The sequence below is a fragment of the Zingiber officinale genome, chromosome 5B, assembly GCF_018446385.1.
Source record: "Zingiber officinale cultivar Zhangliang chromosome 5B, Zo_v1.1, whole genome shotgun sequence".
Classification (NCBI taxonomy): domain Eukaryota; kingdom Viridiplantae; phylum Streptophyta; class Magnoliopsida; order Zingiberales; family Zingiberaceae; genus Zingiber; species Zingiber officinale.
This window is the reverse complement of record NC_055995.1, coordinates 121849459-121865377: the sequence shown is the minus strand read 5'-3', so window position 1 is coordinate 121865377 and position 15919 is coordinate 121849459. Positions and strand designations below refer to the sequence as shown.

The window sequence follows — 15919 nt, the reverse complement described above, 5'->3', positions numbered from 1 at the left end:
GCCGAGCGGACATCCCGCTCGGCTAACCAGGAACACAGCATCGACCTGGCAGTTAAGGCTCCCTCGCTCGATAGGGCGGAGTCGGACATCAAATCATCGGCCAAGTGGACATCCAAGTCGGTCCAACCTTGGTGGCACCGGGAGGGCATTAGCTGAGCAATCCCTTCGCTCGGCCAGGGAAAGGTGCTAGCTGAGCAGGTCCTACGCTCGACCCGGTAAAGGACAAAGGGAGCAGTTGGCGATATCTTCCTAGGAACCAGTGTCACCAACAAGAGGCATGACCGACAGCATGGTCAGACAGAGAATCGTACGGGGGAAACTTCCACTGTCACGTCAGAGATATGCTCGTGCTATTAAGGTATGACGTCCTGCACGCTTTTTTGACACATCCATTCCAAGTATGCTTTGAGGAGCGTGCACGCCTCGGGAAGCGTATGCGTGCCTCTGGGGAGCCCTATATAAGGACCCCCAGACTTCGACGGAGGTATGCACACATATATACTGTAGCTACAGTTCTCGTTTCTTTTTCGGCTCTACTCCTTTTTTTGTCGGAGATCTTACTTGAGCGTCGGAGGGCCATTGCCGGGGAATCCCTCCCCAGCTCGGTGTTGTGTTTGCAGATCCACGTCAACAGGAGACTTACGCCCTCATAGTCCTCATCCAGTGAACAGGAGCGCCACATCCCCAGCGTCCATCGACCCAGCTCTCGAATAGGATCAGCTTGCTTATAATCGAGCCGAGCTCAAGCTTTATTTAACGAATATATTCATGGCTCACAAGCTTATTCGAGCTTTTATCGACACTACAACAAAAACCCTCATAGACATCGGTGGAACAACAACAGTTTTAAGCAAAAACCGATGTCTTTGACTATTTTACACCGATTTTTCCAAAAACCGGTGTCTATGAGAACAAATTTTCGCTCATAGACATCGGTTTTTTAGGCGATGTCTATGAGCGCCTTTTTTTTCGTTAATAGACACCGATTTTAACAGCGGTTCTTAAAATCTGATATCTATGATAAAATAAAATAATTTAATTTTTCCACCCATACCTAGCCGAAATTTGCAACACTTCACTCTTCCCTCCAAACCTAAACCTATATCGCGCCGTCCACCCATACTTAGCCCTAAACCTATATCGTCGCTACGGCACCACCACTTTCCTCCGGCCATCTCTCTCAGCCCCTCATCTCCCTCTTCTCCTTCTAGCGTACCTGCCTCTCCCGATCAGGATCAAAACCACCGACTCCGGTCCTAAGCAAAACTGCAGCATAAATGATAGATACAATTCCCCCCTTCGAAGAGCACACCGGCCTTCCCGTCGGTGACCCTCTGCACGATCCCACTGTACATGTGGAAAGGGTTCTTGGGGTTCTTCACAATCACGATCATCCCGGGCAGGAAAAGGGGAAGCTCGGGGAGCTTCGGCTTCGCCCGCGCCAGCAACACCGCGATGCCCATAGTTGGAGATCTGTCTCGTTAAATCTTCGATCCTGTTGCAGCCCAGTTATTGGATGCTCTTCTGGGACGAACAAAGGACAAGTAGGCCATGGATTGGATCGTCGGCGGGAAGTACAAGCTAGGGCGCAAGATTGGGAGCGGATCCTTCGGAGAGATCTTTCTCGGTGGGCAAATCGAGATCTTTCTTCTGTGGTTTGTTCGTTTGTTTTCCTTTTTTATTATTTGCTTACGATCTGCTTATGAGTGTTGCAGCGACGCACGTTGACACGTTTGAGATCGTCGCGGTTAAGATCGTAAGTTCTCCGATCTATTGTGATGTATTGTTTGTTTGGCTATCCGATTTTTGCTACCTGTTTGTATAGCACGATCGAGGATACTTTTGCCTTTTCTTCTTACTGAATTTGTTGAGCTTTCTCTTCGAAGATGTATTTCTACTTTTGCCCGAACCCTAAAGTGATGCGCTTTACCGGCATGACCTATTGAACTCTCGGAAAGTGGTATTTGTCATGGTCGACTAGCTGAATTTCTTTAGCGTTTAAAATAATTTGGAAGGTCGATCAACTTTGATGCATTCTCCTGATAGTCAGGCTTTGAATAGACGTTAATGAATTTTATTTTGTATCGCGCTGTCCTGATTGAGCTAGTCGTGTTGGTTATCTGTTTTTACTATTTTCGTACATGATTGCAGGAGAACAGCAAGACCAAGCATCCACAGTTGCTTTACGAGGCCAAGCTGTATGGCATTCTTCAGGGAGGAAGTATGTCAACCAAGCCATATGGTTCACATTTGGTCTTCGAAACAGTCTAAGTCCTACATTTCCCTTTTTTTATGATCATGCATGATGGTTGTGGATTGTTTTGTTTGGCTTCTTGGGTGGACTGTTTGATCACAAGGAATTCAGTTAGTTTTCTAACAATTTTTTTGCTGGTTGTGGATCGAGCAGTTGAGTTGAAGAAGCAGAGCTCGTGTTCCCTAGAGCTAATTAACAAGACAGATCAGTACCTTGCCTTTAAGATATTCTTTTCTCCTTTTTATTGCATTATTACTTACATCTGTGTCATTTAACATCAAAATAGTGTTGTAAATACAGAAATTGATTTTCCTCATTATTATTCTTCTCTGAACTTGGGATAAAAGCTACTGAGGTTCCTACACAATTGGGAGACTTTGCAAAACCAAAGTAGCTAATTTATTTGGTTAAAATGATAGATAGATGAGTGATCTTGGTCTTGGTATGGCTAACATTTTTTATTTTTATTTTTTTATGTTTGAAACCTTTCATTTTGTTTTGTATGGTTCTCTCTAAGAGCATGGACCTAGATTCATCTAAAGATGATCAAACCCCATGCAAATAAGTCTACTATGCATGTTAGCAATTGTAGACAGAGCATGCAAATTGATGCATCTGATAGCCAGAACCCTTTTTTACTAACTGACCAAGTAGGTGACGAAGCAAATGGAAGCCTGGCTTCTACTATACCAGTCCAGGATGCATCGACAATCAGTTATTTTCATCAGCCGCATACAGCCTCTGTACCTTTTACCCATCTCCACAATGATCAAGATGTGTATAGGTCATTCTTCAACTCATCCACATTTCCAAGTCTTATTGTTTCTACCTTGCTACAAAATCAATGTACCTCATACAACCTCTGTACCTCAGCATGCCTCTTCTAAATCAATGTCATCGTCTTCTTCTGGCTCTGATGATTGTGATGGAAGAGATGAGATTTCTAAGGAACTTAAAGACACTGGATCCAGCAAGATAAAGACATTAGCAGCTCACAGATCTTCTGATTTAGATAAGGCTATGAATCAGAAGAAAGTGGATCGCTCTTCTTGTGGATCCAATACGGCATCAAATAGTGAAGTAGAAGCATACACCATGGAGAAGAAACATGAAAAAGTGAATGACGAGGGGAAAAAAGACTACGGCAATTTTTCAAAATGTGGGTTCAACAATTACAGGCTCAGAAGTAGCGGAAGTTTAAATGAATCGTTGAAGGTCTCTTCAGAGGTTGTAATATGATAATTTCTTGTTAACCCCCATTAATGCAGAAAATACCAACCAAAGTCTTGATGAGGCTTGGAAGGTGCTAATTTTGTCAGCGCAAATGATTTATATTCAATTTGCTTGAAATGTTAACCTAACTTCTATTTCATTGGTGTTGTGAATCTTTGGAAACTTTGAACCATTAGGAGCTTCAAGAGTACTTGATTCAAACTGAAGACAGTGGGCTACTAAGAAAAAGAATTGCTAATTTTGTAATCAGGTAACTAATCAAGCTACCTGTCATTGCTTGGGTTGGTAACTTGTGTTTACTGTCATATGTTGATGAATGACCTAAAAACCACTTCTATTTCTACCTTGAGATATGCTGAAAGTTTGTTGGGTTTTGATTAGGTTGTTGAAGTACCAAATGTCAGCTGGGATGATATTGGTGGGCTGGAAAATGTCAAGAGGAAACTGCAAGAGGTAGTTTGTTGGATATATTTGAGGTTTTATGTCCACTAAGTGTGATTTTTTCTTTCTGATGGTGATATTCTAGGACTTCTACAGCATGTATATTTCTTCTATTTTTGTTCTTTGCTGTAGTTAAGTAGACCAAATGATACTTTTGTTTGACAGATTAGAACAGTGGATGTTTTAACTCAGAAAATTAGGTATTTGAAGATGAAAAGTGGTGAGATTAGGGAAATGAAAGGCGCAAGAAGAATGGAGCAGTATAGCAAGTTGAACAGATTCTGATTCTCATAATTTAATGTAGCCTCAGCTTGATTTTTGACTCACGATGTTCTACCTTGATGTGTACAATATCTATTAGCTTTTGACGTAAAAAGAATGTTTGTGTATTTTATGGATACTGTTGTAAGAAGAATATTTATGTAATTTGTGAATATTTGTGTATTTTATGGATACTGTTGGAAGAAGAATATTTGTGTAATTTGTGAATATTTATGTATTTTCTTGGATACTGTCAGTTTTTCACTGTTTCGGAAATCGAATTTGTGTCGTTAAACAATACTGATATTACATCGGTTTTCCACCGCTGTAAAACCGGTGTCATTAACTAATATTACATCGGTTGTATACCGCTGCCAAAACTGGTGTTATTAACATATAATATTACATCGGTTTTACACCCGATGTCGTTTAAGTGATACTACATCGGTTTTAACCCGATGTCTAAAATGGCAGACCTTTTACATCGCCTTCATAGACATCGGTCGAAAATGTAATAGACACCGGTGGAAAACCGATGTCTATGAGGGTTTTTGTTGTAGCGCGAGTTTAAACGGGCTTAATAAATATAAATTATAAATTTAAATATTCATTAAAAACTAAATTATATATTTAGAAAAAATTATAATATTCTTATTAAAATTTATAATTTTATTTTAATAAATAAATTTAATAAATTTATCTATATTTTTCATAAGTAGAGTGTAAAATTTATAAATTCAATATTAAAACTATTATTATTTTTATTTAAAAGTTGATTCATGAGCTTAACGAATGTATTCACGAGCTAACGAGTTGAGTATTGTGAAACTTGAGCTTGGTTTATTTATTTTAATAAGCCTCATTAAACGAGCTCAAACGAGCTTTTATCGAATCGAGTTTCGAATAGCTCACAAGCGGCTTGGTTCATTTACACCCCTAGTCCAACCAGACTTAATCTCGTTCAATCTGAGAATCTAATTGTCAAACTCATTTTAAGTCTTTTGGATAAACTCGTAATACATGTGACCCAATAAGTTCTCGGTTAAGTTGGTTGTCCATAATTAACTATTAATTATAGATCAATCATAAGTGGTACCTAGTAGTGTATCATGATCTCCAATTGACCGAAAAATCAAACGGTTGATTCCATAATCACTTTTGAACCTTTTAGTAACTACATTTAGTCGTGCCTCATTCCTTTTAATCATCTTATACCCACTTAGTTCAGAATATAATTTATGTGCCAGTCCTCATTAGGATGACTATGTCACACCTAGCCTAAGTAATAGTTCTTCATCCTGCGGATTCAAATTACTCGTACATATATCCAAGAGTATAATGTTCTTACAATGTGATGTTTTAGTATACATCTCCTCGCAAGGAGCGGTGAATTTTTTGTGGATTATCCAACCACTTTCGGGTATTTCGATTTATATCCAATCGTCCTAGGTCTACAACTCTACGGAGATGTATGCTTAAGATGTCAAAGTATAAGTCTTCATGACCAAAGTGACTTAAATATCTTAAGTCAGAGGAAACTTGTACTCGAGCTTCAATAAGATCTTCATTGACATATTTATATATGTAGAGAACCATATAAAATCTCATAGCATGTCATTTCAATGAACTAGTTACCATAACTAGTATTTACGTTTAACTTTCGACATCCTAATATCTCCGGCTAGTAGGAATAATTACTTTATTAGACTAAAGAGTATAACATATGCTAGTCTCACAGAATCGATGATATCTGAACTCATCAATTCAACGATTAAGGATTATTTCAATACATTTATAATTGAACATGTAGAGATGTTTATTAGTTGTATCCAATCACAAGTTCTCTCATGCTATGAATCGCATTGTTAACATTCAGTAAATGAGTTTAAGATCTAATCATACATATAAGAAATATGCACTCAAATAGTGAATTTCATTTATCTAATAAAAGATACAATATCTAAGGCGATTGTATTAGGACACCTCTCAAATATAATAAGAGTCTCTACCATAGGGCAAGGGTTCAGATCTCAGTAAAGATGAGAAAAAAAAGCCCTCCCTGCACTAGCCAACTATATCTTCCTGATTTATCTCCTCACAGATGATGGTGGGGCTTGTTGGAGTGTATACTGAAAGCCTAAGCTTTGTAAACATTCATTATGAATAAAGAATCACATTTGGTCTAATTATCTGTATTTGTTTGTAGTTGTTCATTTAATTTATATTGTAGATAACATAGTATGTGGTGTCACATACAGAAGATGATGTTATCAGTACCTTATAAATTATAAACAGTAGCTCACGACCAGAATGGAAAGGAACAAACCATTAGAAGGTCGTAGTGTAATTAGGTATTAGTTTATCTTGACTATATAATTACACTAGTACACTCAGAGTGTATTGAGTAGGACCATTTGAGGCCGTTTCTTTATATTGACTTTATAAAGGAACAAAGACCTCGGTTATTATGGAAGTGTGTGCTCTTAATCCTAATATAATAACAAGCACATATATTTGATATTTATTTCTTTAATTTATCAATGGGTGAGATTTAGTTCGATGAATCAATAAGCCCGATAAATTGGGAAATGATATCACTTATAGTGTGTGTTGTTGATTATAGAAGGAAACTGTGTCCTAGAGATACTAGGTTGATAATGTCCCCAAGAGGAGCTCATAAGGATTGTCATGTTAAACCCTGCAGGTGGACTTAGTCCGACATGACGATAAGGTTGAGTGGTACTACTCTTGGACTTAGACATTAATTAAATGAGTTGTCGAACTCACTTAATTAGTGGACATTCGATATCTTAAACACGGGAGACTAACACACTCATAATAAGAAGGAGCCCAAAATGTAATTTGGGATTGGTGCGGTAGTTCAATGATAGTTCTCTAGTGGAATGAATTATCATTGATAAAATTAAGTTGTGTGTTCGAACACGGGATGCTTAATTTTATCGGAGACCAAAACCAATTCCTCCTCTCGTCCCTATCGTAGCCTCTTATTTATAGAGTTCTATACCCACCTATACCCACCTTCTAAACCCACCCAATAAGGGCCGGCCAAGCTAGCTTAGGGCCGGCCTAGGTATATTATTGGGTGGCCCTAGCTGAACCCAAGCTAGTAGGGCCGGCCAAAATAAATTAAAAAGAAATTTAATTTTAATTTTTATTATGTGGTAGATATAATTTAAAGAGAATTAAAATTAAAATATCTCTCTTGTAAAAGATTTACAAAAGATTAAAGAAAGAGATTAGATCTCTTTCCTTATTTGTAGATTGGAGAGATTTTATTTTCTCTTTAAAATTATTCACATGTTAATAAAATTAAAATTATAGATATTTCCTTTTATTAACCATGAAGAGATTTTTAAAGAGAAATTTTATTTTTTAAAATTTCCGGAAACAAATAAGGAAAGTTTTAATTGTTGATTGAAACTTGTCCAATTTGCTTCCTCTTGATGTGGCCGGCCATTAGAGTTTATTTGGGAAATTTTATTTTATTTTTCTCAAATAAATCATGTCAAGGAAATTAAGGAAATTTTATTGTAAATAAATTTCCTAATTTGCCTAGGCCAAGGAATATAAAAGAAGGGGTAGGGGTGCCTTCATGAGACACAACCTTTATTGTTTTCTCTCCCTTTTTCCTTGGTGTTGTGGCCGGCCATTACCCTCTCCCTCTCTTCCTCTTGTGGTGGCCGAATACTTCATCTCTCTTGGAGTTCTTGTGGTGGCCGGATACTACTTGGAGAAGAAGAAGAAGAAGGAGAGAAAGCTAGCATCTCTTGGAGCTTGGTTAGTATTTTGATTTTCTTCTTTGGTAAAGTTCTTCCTTTGTGGCCGAACCTTGCTTGGAGGAGAAGAAGGTGGTTGGTGGTTTCTCATCTCGGTAGATCGTTGCCCACACAACGTCCAAGGTTAGAAGAGGAATACGGTAGAAGATCAAGAGGTTTTTCTACAAGGTATAACTAGTAATTTCTATTTCCGCATCATGCTAGTTATTTATGGAAATAATATCAAATACAAGAGGCTTACGTTCTAGAATTTCGAATATGTTTTTTCGAAGTTGTGTTCTTTTGTTTTTTCTTTTCCTTGTGATTTGATTGTTCTCTTTGGTTAACCTAAAGTTATTTTAGGAAATTAAATATTAGCTTTCTATTAAAGGTTTTGTCTAGTCGGTGGTGGTTGCTCCCATATCCAAGAAGGCCATGTGCCTCGCCACGTCAGTACTGGGAACCTTTTATGGAAATTAATATTTAATGGAATTAATAACTTAAGGAGACTTGGGTCGAACGTGTTAAGTTCCGCAGGAGATCCAAGTCAAAACCTAAAAGAACAAATAGATTAAGTTTTGGATCAAACGTGTTAAGTTCCGCAGGCGATCCAAAATTTAATTTAAAAGAACACATGGTAGCTAGGAAAAGGTTCAGACCTTTGTACAAAATTTTTGTACAGTGGAACCTATAGGTTTTCCGAGTAGCAACCAACAGGGCTAACCGTATAGGGTCGTTGGGGTGGCAGATTCCAACTTATGCTACCATTGATCTTTGGCACATTCCGTTTATATTGACATCGATTTTGGATTTGCTAAATCAAATAAATTATACAAAATACATTTATGTGATGAGCTTTTGTTGAGCATGCTCTCTCCATGATATAACTATTGGAACATCTCCAATAAGGTTGTCACTGCCCCAAAGTTGTGCCCAATATATAGTTCACCTTGAGCCCTGCCCCATAGAGGTTTAATGATGAAACACAGGAAGAAAAGGTGGTATGTTGTCTCGTCCGCCCTTTGGCACAGTAGACAGGTTTTGTAGTCTACATACAACAATCTATCCTTAGTTGGCACTTTGCCATTTATGAGCTGTCACATGACGAACTGGTGCTTCGACATAATGTAAGATTTCCATACAACTGTTGCCCACGCCTTCATGCTGCTTCGTGGCTTGAAGAAGTCATATACAGCAGCTTTGCGATGCAATTTTGGATCAAACCATGAGCTCAGCATTGTTGCAGCCTGCTCAGCAGAAATGGCCCCTTGTTGGACTGTCAAGGTCGTTACTGTTAGGAGAAAAAAGAGTTATCTAACTCAGACCCATTTTCTTAAAGAGTCCATAATTTAAAAAAAAACAATTATAGTGTAAATTGGTTTAATATAATCCTTTGCACTCCAATCCTTCTCGCAAACCGATTGAAGATCCTTTTTTTTTCTTTTCTTTCCCCTTTTCAATTCTTAAAAAGTGATGAAAGAAGATATGCTAATAGAATCATTTTTCAGTAGTTGGAAGGTTTGAATTTTGCTTGGTGTGGTAATTTGATGCAAGTTGTTGCATGCTATCAAAACTGTAAACAAATTTCTTTAATATAAAGATATGGATATTGATATTGCTATCAAATTTTTATAAAGAATTATTTTATTTCTAGAAGAATCTAGAAAAGATGGTTATGATAATTGTAAGTACCTCAGGATAGTTTTGATGTGGTCAACTAAGGTTTAGTTAGATCATGTTGTATTTGATTCTTGTATTTAAGCGTGTAGGAGCTTAGGAATACAAGAAGTCGAGAGGAAGATGCAACTAGTGAGAAGGATGGCATGGGAAGGGAGTCGACGGGCTCGGTGCATCCGAAAGATGAGGTACTGTGAAAGAGTACACCGGTGACGAGAAGGATGTGAGCGGTGGTCTGAGAGATGAGAAGCCAAGGAGGAAGGATGCTCGAGGAGAAGGCTGAAAGATGGGTCCAGGTGAGCCCATTTCCAGATGGACGATATCACCTAGAGGATCGGAGTAACGAAAGAGCAAATGGGGAGCTGCTGGAGGCGCCCCCAATGTGGTTGGAGGCGCCTCCGCGCCTTGCTATGGGAAGACATCTTCAACCACCTATGGAAGGCACCTTCAACCCTTTGAAGGTACCTTAGACTGGGCAGAGTTAACCGTTAGCGAAGATAAAACATTATCTTCGCTTGCCTCGCTGGAGGCACCTTCCAACCTCGGATAAGATTTTTCAGAGATTATACAAAGACCTCTGAACGTAGGAAAGAAAGTACAACTAAACAACAACTTGTGTATTAACTTTCCTAGTCATTTCTGAGTTGTCAATGCATGTATAAAAGGATTCTCTGTCTTCAATGAAGGAGAATTTTAGTGAGCTTTCATCTGCCTTAGATTAAAACCATTTAGGTTGTAATCAAGTAAATCCTGGCCTTTTACCTATTCTTTTAAGTTGTTATTTTTTTATGTCAATTATTTTTTATTAATTAACTTATGCTACCAATCTAAGTCAAAAGAAGAAGAAAGAGATTGTTTTTATTTTACAGGTAATTCACCCTCATCTTGCCAACCCCGTTGCATCAACAATTGGTATAAGAGCCCAATCGTTTCAGAAGGACTAGCCGCCAACTAAAGTACAAATGTAACGCCCGAAAATTCTCAAACTTGCATTAGAATTATTCTATGATTTTTCTGGAATTTTTAGATATTTTTCCGGAATTTTCCGAGTAGCGGAAGTAGCAAAAATAATTAGAAGAATAAAAAGGCTTAAGCGGGAATCGAACCCGGGACCTCTCGGGTCCGCTAAACCTTTAGTTAGCCTTAGTAACCGGTGAACCTAGCAGGGCCGTGCTGAAAGGAAAGGAGAATCAAATATATTTATATTTAAGTGGGGCTTAGTTATCCGCTTAATATAAATAGGAAAAACTTAAGTGTGGGTTTGGTTTAATTTGGTTCGGCAACCCTCTCCTCACAAAACCTCACGCCAATTCTTTTCTCCAAACCCTCACCGACGCCAACCCCTCCTTCCTCTCCTTCTCTCGGCGCCAACACCCAAACAACCTAGGGTTCTCTCCCTAGGGTCCCAAGGTCACCTTCCGGCGACGATTTCAGCATGAGGACGTTCCCCTCCGCGAGTAGAGCACGTGGACGCGAGCGGATCGTCGAGAAGTCGTCTCCACCGGAATTCCTAGCGATTAGATTTGTAAGAAATCTAGCACACAAGGTAAGAAACCCCTCACCTGCAGTATAAGTAGCTCTCGTTTGATTGCATGCTTATAATTTAGTTATATGTAGGTTTTTATCGACATCTAAAGTGTATTTAATTCTCTTCGCAGATTTAGGGGTTAGTTGAGTATCTCTGGATGGGCCGGACGCGTTTCTCCTCTTCAGATAGAGGTTCTAGACGTTGTCGGGTGCCTAGAGGTGGTTTCCCCATTAGAGAGGAGAGTTGGAGCACACTAGGTGTTCGATAAAAATGTTTAGCGCAACATTAGACAGTTTTAACAGCATAGTTAAATGTATAGAAGCATTTAAAACAGCATATCAGTTTTATTCCAGCTTTATGGGACTAGATGTCCAATGGGTGGGCTCCCACAGTCGCCTCTAGGTTCAGACAACCTAGTTCTAGGTTCAGATAACCTAGATTCAGCTAATTAGCATTTCAGTATTTTACTTTCAGTGGCACTGTACTGGATTAGATATCCATTGGGTTGGACTCCCATAGTCATCCCTAGATTCGGAACTTGCAATCCCGGGTTTAGATAGGGATGCGCGCACAACAAGTACAGTTGCCAGGGCCCTACAGCAGCATGTTTAGTATTTTTATCTATTATATATAATAGTTTTTCCAAATCTGTTGTAAAACATAATGGAATTCAGTATTAGCTCAGCTTCAGCTTAGCTCACTTTTGTATCAACTCAGCTTATTTCAGTTGTTAAATGTGATAGCTTCATATACAGTTATAGACATGTTATGATCAGTTTTATTTTATGCTCAGCTTATGTTATGCCATGCTTTGTATGATACCATGCCATGCCATGCTTGCATATTCAGTATGTTTTTCAAACAGCATGATTTAAAAGCATATTTGCATCGTATGCATGATTTAGTGAGGTAGATGGTTTCTTACTAAGCTTTTTAGCTTACAGATACTATTTTCCTTATACTGCAGATACAGGTAAAAGGAAAATGGACTAGCAGTGGAGGCTGGAGGTCAGTGCAGATGAGGATGTGTGTGGCAGGAACTGGAATAAAGATCCTAGGGATCTAGTTTTATTTTACTACGCATTAGAACTTGTAGCCAGCCTAGTTATTAAAGTCTTGTCCTCTTTTCCCTTATGCTTCGCATTCTAGTATGATTAATGGTATGAACTAGTGAACATGCATTATATTATGTCTTGAATGTTGCCAATGTATGGTAGAATAGTTATTAGTATATGTTAGAGTGGTTGCAGGTGGTTTTGGCACGACAAGGTGTCGAAATCAGCATTTCTGATTTCGTATCAGGAAATCAGACGCTGGATCGGTCTGCCGACTGATCCAGTAGTGTGCCAAGCTCCTGGATCGGTCAGCCGACCGATCCAGACAGATACAGTATGCCACTGTATCCTCCTGGATCGGTCAGCCGACCGATCCAGCACGATACAGTAGCGTTCCAGGGGTTTCGGGTGCCTGGATCGGTCTGCCGACCGATCCAGACACACCGGCATCGGTCTGCCCGACCGATCCAGCCACACATGGATCGGTCTGCCCGACCGATCCAGTTGGGAACCGAATGCCCCATAGCTTCGATCAATCTGCGGATCAATCGGCAGGACTGTAGTTAGTTGGGAAGTTTAGTTCTAGTCCCTAGCCCAGTTGGGATGTTCAGTTTCCCCTTCTTAGCATATGTACACCAGCAAAGAAGGTCTTTAGACCTTTCTTGGCATTTGTATCCGTCATTAGTAGACTAAAATTTTAATTAGCCAGCTTTCCGCACAGTATAGTTTAGCATAATTGTAGCGACCGGCCTTACAGCCAGTACCCAGAAGGTGGGTCGTTACAACAAAGATGATGGTCGAACCTAACATCCATCCACCAGTGTTTGAGGGGGAGTTCGCGTTTTGGAAGCGACGAATAGAGGTATTCTTTAAGATAGATTTTAATATTTTAGTAATAATGAAATATGATTTTGAAGCACCAAACAACACGAATGAAGAAGAACTCGAAGAATACTTCTAGACCAGAAAATAGTGCGATGAATTTATAGCAAACGGTAAGGCTGAATTTCACCTTATAAGCGTACTACCGGTTAAGGAACTCGATAGAATCGGCAATTACAAAAGTACAAAAGAACTTTGGAAAAAGTTCTTGAAGCTCTATGAAGAACCAAAAGAAGCTGAATCTAACTTCTAAATGGACACCGAGTCGTCATCCAAAGAACTCGAGACTGAGGAAATTGCTGGAACAATATTTATAGCCGAATACCTACCTGAAGACAAAAAAAAAGCTCATCCGGGATAAGCATCGATAAAGGGGAAGAGTCTTCAGAAGAAAGCAGCGATGAAGGGGGAGTATCGAATAACGAAATTATAATGATAAGTGAGGTACGTGCACTATCTCCCAAGCAGTCTTTCAATTTTATTAAAATACTTTCTAAAAATATGGTGAATTTAGGAAAAGAGAATATAAAGTTAAAATTGACTTTAATAAATGCATGTGGTCTGAAAGACTTTGATAAATTAAAATTTAAAATAATAAATTAAAAGATAAAATAGAATTGTTAAAAAAAGATAATTCATGCGTAAATTCTTTACATGCTCTAGAAAAAAATTACAAATATCATTGAAAGCTTAACTAGTCTTTTAGATACTATAAGGATTAAATTACAAAAGTGAAAAGATAGTTAATTCTCAGAAAATATTTGATTAACCCAGTAGGACATAATTTATTTTGGGTTCCTAAATCTTATTTAGATAATTAAATAATTTTTTTTTGTATGCTAGAAATTTAATTTACCAGATTTATTCTTATCGATAAAATCAATCATTTTTTTTTAACTTTTTGGTCAAATTTTTTGCTCAAAATTTTATCTATACAAAATGTTAGCTTACTAATAATTCTTGTCGTACTCCTTGAAATTTATTTCAAATTTTTTTCTACCTGTTTATTTTTTGCTATAGTTTTGATATAATTAAAGGAGAAGAAATAGGTACAAGTTCAGGGGAGTTTGGATATTTTCAGAATTAAGTATTTTTATCCTTATAATTAATTTACAAAATTCTTTAATTCATTATTATTGCAATTGTTATTTGCAATCTACTTATGTTATTGTATTTTATTTTTTTTATCCCTAACTTGAACTTGGGTTGATGCACATCAAAAGGGGAGAGACTGTAAGTGTAAAATGCGACACCCAAATAATAATTATATAATAAGGTTATTGGTGAAATAGACTTATTGGATTTTTCAAAAAATTTTGGGATTTAAACGGAGTCCGTATGACTCATTTTGAGGGGATGAATCGGTGGAGCTAGTTGGAGGTCAGTTTAGAATACCCAATTAAAGTGGGATTTGATTGAGGAATTAACTTAAGTTTTAATTACCTAAACCTAAGTTATATATGTTAATTAAACCTAATTTCTCTCGTATACTGGTCCTTTCCCTATTTTCTTCCCCCATTTCAAAATTTCTCTTCACATCGGGCCCGATGCTTTGCCCTCTTCTCCTGATTCTTTCTCGTCGCTGATTGCCATCGCCGACTCTGGGAGACGTCGATCATCTTCTCCTCTTCGTCGGCGCAAACCCATCGCCGATCGCCAGCAAGATCGCCCCGACCGATCGGATTCTCTCATCTCCTGCGCGATCTTGCCCTCTTTCAATCTAGTCGCTACCGCCCTGACATTGCCGATCCCCACAGCCACCCGTGCCAGATGTGATCGCAACAAGGGAGGAGTCCAGTCCTTGGCCGATCCATCACCTAGGTCGCGATCCATCCACTTTCGAGCGCCACTGAAGCTGCCTTGCCGTCAGGTGATGTTGTTGCCGGAGGAAGGATCAATGTGGGCTAGGGCATACTCTCCCTCTCACTGGCGGATCAGAGCAGAGCAGAGCAGAGGCGGTTGCCATCAGGGAAGTTCATCGCCTTCTCTCCACCAAATTATGGTTCTCACAGACTTGAGGTAAGGTATTGGAATCCTTAGAGTAGTTTATAACAGATTTATTGTAATCTGATTTCCATTTTGGTATTGGAATGTGGAGATTTGATGCTTGGTGGGTTATTGTAGCTTTGATCATTACCGTTTGTCGGTGATCCATAATTCCGGCAATCTTGTTTCGACAGTGAATCCCTCCGGCCATGTTTCATTAGCTGCCACCTTGTATTTGGGTAAGTGGTTGGATGTTTAGATGTGATTAGGTGGATGATTTAATTAAATAAGGTTGGGTTAATGCTTGAGATAAATTATTAACTATGGTAGTAAATAATTGCTCGTGTGTTAGGACATTTGTTTGCGGGCAACAGTTCTACATAGCTTCGGCTACCATTTCTGACAGCAAGATCTTTAGCTGTGAGTTAGCACGGGAGCAACCAGATCAAGGTAAGCTAAGTATGGAGTTTTGGTTGCATTTATGTGATAGATGGGTGAATAAGGATTTATATCATATTATGTTGGGGATAATGAGATGTTATGGATGATTGATTTGATTAGTGTATATTGATTTTAGAAGATGACCTGATTAAATTGATTAACTCATGAGTAGGATTGAAGTGAAGGATTGTGAATTTAGTTAAATCTAATTGGATTAAGGAATTAGGTTAATTATTTTGATTAGGGGTTTCCCTAATTAGATCGGGGAGTTTATTTAGCTATTTGCTACCTATGTAATTAGCTAAATATATTATGTGATCACAAGACTTTGTTTCAAGGCGAGCGTCTCGACGTGAGATTGGTTTATCTGACTCGGTCGACAGAT

At 38.5% G+C, this 15919-nt stretch overlaps 2 long non-coding RNA genes across 3 annotated transcripts; both read left to right on the top strand.

Annotated features, from left to right (window-relative positions):
• The first annotated feature begins 1097 nt into the window (after positions 1–1097).
• Positions 1098–12155, top strand: LOC121985703. 2 transcript variants are annotated; one of them, XR_006113245.1, is made up of 7 exons: positions 1098–1627; positions 1716–1756; positions 2152–3038; positions 3128–3557; positions 3664–3737; positions 3869–3940; positions 12138–12155. It is a non-coding gene; the product is annotated as an uncharacterized LOC121985703 (long non-coding RNA). The 2 variants fall into 2 exon arrangements; XR_006113244.1 differs by lacking the exon at positions 12138–12155 and adding an exon at positions 4094–4153 and having other exon boundaries at positions 1099–1627.
• A 2845-nt stretch (positions 12156–15000) lies between these two features.
• Positions 15001–15708, top strand: LOC121987807. The gene is made up of 3 exons (XR_006113730.1): positions 15001–15126; positions 15232–15332; positions 15446–15708. It is a non-coding gene; the product is annotated as an uncharacterized LOC121987807 (long non-coding RNA).
• Positions 15709–15919: the final 211 nt, after the last annotated feature.